Source organism: Siniperca chuatsi, linkage group LG12 (assembly GCF_020085105.1).
Source record: "Siniperca chuatsi isolate FFG_IHB_CAS linkage group LG12, ASM2008510v1, whole genome shotgun sequence".
NCBI lineage: Eukaryota > Metazoa > Chordata > Actinopteri > Centrarchiformes > Sinipercidae > Siniperca > Siniperca chuatsi.
This window is the reverse complement of record NC_058053.1, coordinates 19,678,866-19,684,869: the sequence shown is the minus strand read 5'-3', so window position 1 is coordinate 19,684,869 and position 6,004 is coordinate 19,678,866.

Genomic DNA, 6,004 nt, shown 5'->3' with positions numbered 1-6,004 from the left:
AATTTAATATATTTACTTGGACACTGCATTTAATTACAATTTTGAGGTGCAAAATTGCAAATGCAACTTTGTTCTTCTACTCAGCTGTAGTTATTTTTCAGATTAAAATATTATTTACAAAAAACACATGATCAGCCAGTAAAATATAATTGTGTAAAAACTCCCCAACAGTAGCTCAGCATTGACCAGCTACAACAAATTGTTGCTCCCATGTTAATGCATCTGTAATGATAATCTAATAATGCAATAGATATAATAATATAAGGCTCTATTTTCTTAACAGAGTAAATTTACACTGCGGTATTGATACTTCAGTAAAGGATGTGAATACTACCACTGCTCTTGTCATTGACAAGAAAACAAATAGAGTGGGAAGAGACCTGCTCTTTCTCTTAGAGTCACTGATATATTGGCTTTTTCCACCGTGCTGTTAGACCAGGTTTTTAGCCGCTCCTGGATAATCCGAAGAGCAGATTAACCTCAGCAGGTATGGATTATAGGCCCGTCTGTGGCCATGATAGTTTCTAAAAGTGTGCATACCAGTAATCAGCCTGTGTCACACACTTTTAAACATGTGCAAGGATTTGGCTGTGCACAAGTAAAGGACATTGTGTAAACATAGCACTGGCCTGGTGAAACAATACAGCTATGAAGTGTGTGTTACTGAAGTGCATACAGAAAAAATTGGATCCAGCTGCTGTTTTTTTTGTTGTTACATTTTAGTATGAGCATTGTTCCAGACGTATGGATTATATTTGGTGTGGTTTGGTGAGGTCAGCGGGTGTGTCGGTGGCCACTGATGGCGTCATTTAATTTAAGATTAAAAAATCACCATGGTGATGGAGCAGGAAGGTGTGCCTGCTTTACATCTCATCATGTTGAAAGTCAATGATGGATGAAGAATGACAGCAGCAGCAACAAGTGGTTCTGTACTGGCAGTGGGTGTCACTGCAGTGCAGGACAGTGGGTGAAAAATGGAAAACACCAAGTGGGAGGGAGGGAGGAAATCATTACTGCATGCTGACAGACTAACATGTTTTCATGCTGGAGGATAATTTGGGTGGAGGAATGAGGCACAGATGACAAGTGGTGGAGGATGTTCCTGACCTGGTGGGTCTTTGTTTGTCTGTGTAAGAAAAGTATCTGCCTCCAGCTTCAGACTTTCACTCAAGTTGCTGCCAAGTTGCTGGGCATGTAATTTATGACAACACAATTGTGTGCATCCAGTCTCTGGAAAAAAGAAAACTAATTTAACCCTTGTGTTTAGTTGACATTTGCGTTACTCCCTTATTGTTTGGGGTCCCACAGACCTCACTGCTGTATGAGTAATAATAGTAGTAATAATAATAGTAATAACAATTACAAAATTGACCCTTTTTCTTTTAAATATTTTTTTAATTTCTTCTGACCTTGTTGTGGTTCTGGGCGGGGGCCATGGGGTGGCAGTGCTCCTGTTGCAACAAGCCTCGACCCCCTTGTTGCCCCCCTAAAATGTAGTGACGTTTTCTCTCAGAAACCAAGGCTAGGCAGGACTCTCTCACTATACAACATAGTGGTCACTGTGATTTTAATACAAAAAGATTAGGGCTGCAACTAACAACTATTTGTATTATTGATTTAAGTGCTGATTATTTTTTCGATTAATCGCTGATCATTTAGTCTACAAAATGTTAAAAAATTGTGAAAAAATGGCATTCACAATTTCTCAGAGCCCACTGTAATATCAGTTTGCTTGTTTTATCCGACCAATAGGCCAAAAGCTAAACAAAGAGAAACATTAATTTCTATAATGGACTTCTGTCATGACATGTCATCAGTTCAAAAATTATTAGGAAAAGTCAAGATGTAGTTTTGACGTATAAAATTGATAATGTTAATACCAATAAGTCACAGACCTGGGTGGCATCATCATGTTAAAGGGGAACAAAAGCAAAGATGGTGAAGGATCATCATATTGATTAATGTAGTCACAATTATATTTTAAATCTGCATCTGTAATTGATGATGAATACAGATAATGTTTTGCGCTTTGATGTCACATCTTGCGTTTAGCTGTTTTTTCAACGAAAGCAATTCCTCAAAAAAAATTAGTAGACTAAGTTAATTAATCAATCTGTAAACAGTATTCACTAAAGCAGTTTCTTTAGTAATGTATGGGTTTCTGTGTGTGATAACTGTATTGGAAATAGCAGGTCATCCAGCTGCACAAAGTTACAAATGGAGTAATGTTTGAAAAGAAACTCAAGAGACATTTTTGTTGTGGAATCTATTCATAGCTTACAGGAAGTGAAGAGTCTGTAGTGTTTTGGATGTGTCTGAGCCTGTGCAACCACAAGGGGGCCATGTATCTGTTTGTCTGCACCCAGATGACAGCTGCATCAGTCTCAACTTTGATTTGAAATTGACTGCGCAATATATACCAGAGATCAGGGCAATAAAGGCCTTATTAAAAAAAAAAGTCAATCGATGTTTTAGAGCCATTTTTACCCTTGTTGTGTTTTCATGACTCAAATGTATGTGTGCATTTGTGTGTGTGTACTTGTAATCGCTACATAGTGAGGACTGAAACATGTTTTTTACCTACAGAGTGAGGGCATTTTTGGAAAGTGAGGATATTTTGGCCGGTCCTCAAGACTTCAAAGGGCTGTTTGAAGGTTAAGACTTGGTTTTAAGGATCAGGTTAGAATTAGGTTATCGTTAAGGTGAGGGTAAGGGTTAGGGTTAGGCATTTAGTTGTGATGGTTAAGGTTAGGGTAAGGGGCTAGGGAATGCATTATGTCACTGATTGTCCTCACAAAGATAGAAGGATGTGTGTGTGTGTGTGTGTGTGTGTGTGAAAGAGAGAGAGAAAGAACGCTTATGTCTCAAGTCTAGAAATCAGTGTAGTTTGGAGAGAAGTGTGATAGGACACTGAATGAACACCTGATTGCATAGGAGTAAAACTTTTTGGACACTTCGTCATGAAGGCAATATGTTACAGAATTCTGTCAGTGAACAGATCTTTTCCTGTCCTCTTGCCTCTTCCTCTACAACATCATTTAATTATACTGATAACCTGCAGTTGTTACTTGATATCTCAATAAGTCTGCAGCTCATTCCCTCGTGTCTGTGCAGACTCTTGTTAAGTGTCTTATAAAAGTCTGTTGATTTATGAGCAGATAAATGACAGAGTTAGCGGGAAGTGCTAACCCTGGCCCTCACCAGCTGGCTGTAAAACACTCTGCAGAAACTGTGGAGTTTATCTCCTGTACCTGTGCAGCATAAAAAAAGTTTCCCATCACTGCAGTTGCTTGCTGCTGGCAAGCTGGTACCTCTGAATGTGACCCTGTTTACAAGTAAGACTTTTATTCTTTGCTCTCAGCAGCTGTTTGGGAAGGTTTTGGTACAGATCATGTCAAATTGTTATGTCCGGAGGCATATCAGCTTTAATAAATAAGATGTTTTACTGCAACAAGTTATGTCACATGACATTTTATGGAAGTTATCTGTGACTTTCCGAGGACTGATACGATCATTTCATACTCACTTTCATCTCTTTCTATCATTTGTAATAGCACTTTCTCCTCTTTCTCTTTCAATCTCTCTTTCACTTGCACCAGTCCCTCCTCTCATCATTTCCCTTTATATCTTATGACTATGTATTTTCTTTCTAAGCCTGTTGTGGACTCATTAATGTCTCCAGTATGTTTTCTGTGGGTGTGTGTCTGAAGGAGAAGGATGGAAGAGGAGAGCGAATCGGCTCGAGGGAGGAAGAATCAGAAAAGGCACGTGGCTGGATTACTGCTCTCTTTTCGGCCCACGTGCCTCACCAGCAGTGTAGTGTGTGTAATGGGTGACCAAGAGTTCACTGGTTAATAGGAGTGTGCAAGTCATCATTTGCTTTTCCCAAGTCCTACTAGCCTGATAGTCATTGCCACAGGCTCAAATCTGTCCATTATATAACACTCTGACCAGGGCCCTTATCTATCAAACTGTTGTAAGTTGATTAGCATTAATTAGCTCACTGTTTTGTTTTTTTCTGGCCAGAAACTTTTTTGTTTTGGTTCACTCTGGCTGCTCTCGTTAGCATCGTTTCCAGACGTAGCTCCTGTCTGCTTTTTAGAGTAATTGTTGTAAGTTTTATTAATGCTGGTCCAAAATCCAAGGGTATAGATGAGCTTAAGCCAATTCCCAGCAAAGAAGAGTATTTGGACTTCCTATTGTGCATTGTATAATTCATAGTAGCATAGTAGCATCCAAGGCAGACAGATTAACATCTACACAGCGATACAGTCCTCTGGAGATACATTTAGCATAACGGGGTGTTGATTTCAGTTTGCCATTGCATCACCCCATTTTTCAGCCTGCTTCTTCTTCTCATCCCCAAATCCCACTTGAAGCATAATTTCAGTGTTTTGGCAATTAAAAATTGATGTATTGCAGTTTGTGAGAGTTAAATTCCTTTCTTGCTTGGCGGTCGCCAAGGGTCGCCAACCTCTCTGAGGGTGATTTATATCACACAGATGTTCTGGGATGAACAGTTATTCTGTTGGGAAGTAATGTGTGCGTGTCTGTGTGATGAGTGTAATGCCATTAGCTGTGATATAGAGCTGTCCAAGGTAGTCTGCAGGGGAAACAATTAAGGTCCTATGGCACTGTAATGAAAAAAGCTTTTTGACTCTTTTCCCCCAATTTTGGAGAATTTCTTTCCATTGTATTGACTATCACAGTCAGAAAAGGCAGAATAGTAAAGTTATATTATAGCACAGTGGTTCCCAACCTTTTCTGTCAGACGTACCCTCAAAGTACCTATAGAGGAACTCAAGTACCCTTCATTGACACCAACATGTTCCAAAAGTGTTCATTTAAATTTATTTTAAACTGGATGGTGTTTAACACTAAAGTTTGCATTCGTACTACTACCACTTCAAGTAGCAGAAGCTGAACATTTCAACTATTTATCCATTACACTTAGCTTTCTATTTCAACCATTTATCCATTAGCTCTAGCTAACTATTTCAATCATTTATCCTTTACTTTTAGCTAACTATTTCAACCATGTCCATTAGCTCTAGCTAACTATTTCAACCATATCCATTACTTTTAGCTAACTATTTCAACCATGTTCATTAGCTCTCGCTAAATATTGCAACTGTTTATCCATTACTTTTAACTAACTATTTCAACCATTTTCCCATTGCTTTTAGCTACTTCAACCATGTCCATTACTTTTAGCTAACTATTTCAACCATTTATCCATTAGCTTTAGCTAACTATTTCAACTGTTTATCTATTACTTTTAGCTAACCAGTTCAACTGTTTATCCATTACTTTTAGCTAACTATTTCTACCATTTATCCATTACTTTTAGCTAACCTTTTCAATTTCTCTGCTTGCTTGCTAACTAGTTTTTGCGCACTCTTAATTGCAACATGTGGTGTTCAGGCATAGCTGTCTCAATATTTGGATATTTTTAAAAAATTATATTTTTTCAAATGAATAGATCTACTCCACAATCTCCACACAGCCTACCCCCTGCAACTGCAGAAGTACCCCTGATTGGGAATCACTGCTATATCAGACTGTATACTCATAAAGCCGCAACCTTGCAAGAAGTTGTTTCTCCTTTATCAAATTGATTTATATTATAAATTTCCATGCAGGAAGACATTTGAAATAAAAATCTGAGCTTAAAGTCTAAAACAGCTCTTATTGCCATCCTTCTTTAATCAGGGGTAGATTCAGACCAGGTTCTTTGGCAGCAATACTAACCAGTTGGCTATTTATCAGCAAGTATCAGTTGGATGTTTGGCACTGGTTATCCCTCTGTTTTGGTGATTGTTGTTGTGTTGTACAAACACTCGACACTCGAACACACAGTAAGAGGCTGGGACAGTCTGTAAAATCCCCTTTGATGGGATGAGGCATTTGTCTCCACTGACACACACACAAAAAAGCAAAATTAATATTAGTTTTCTTCTCTTTTCCAATTATGTCCCTTTGCTTTTAAGTAGGAGCGTTTACT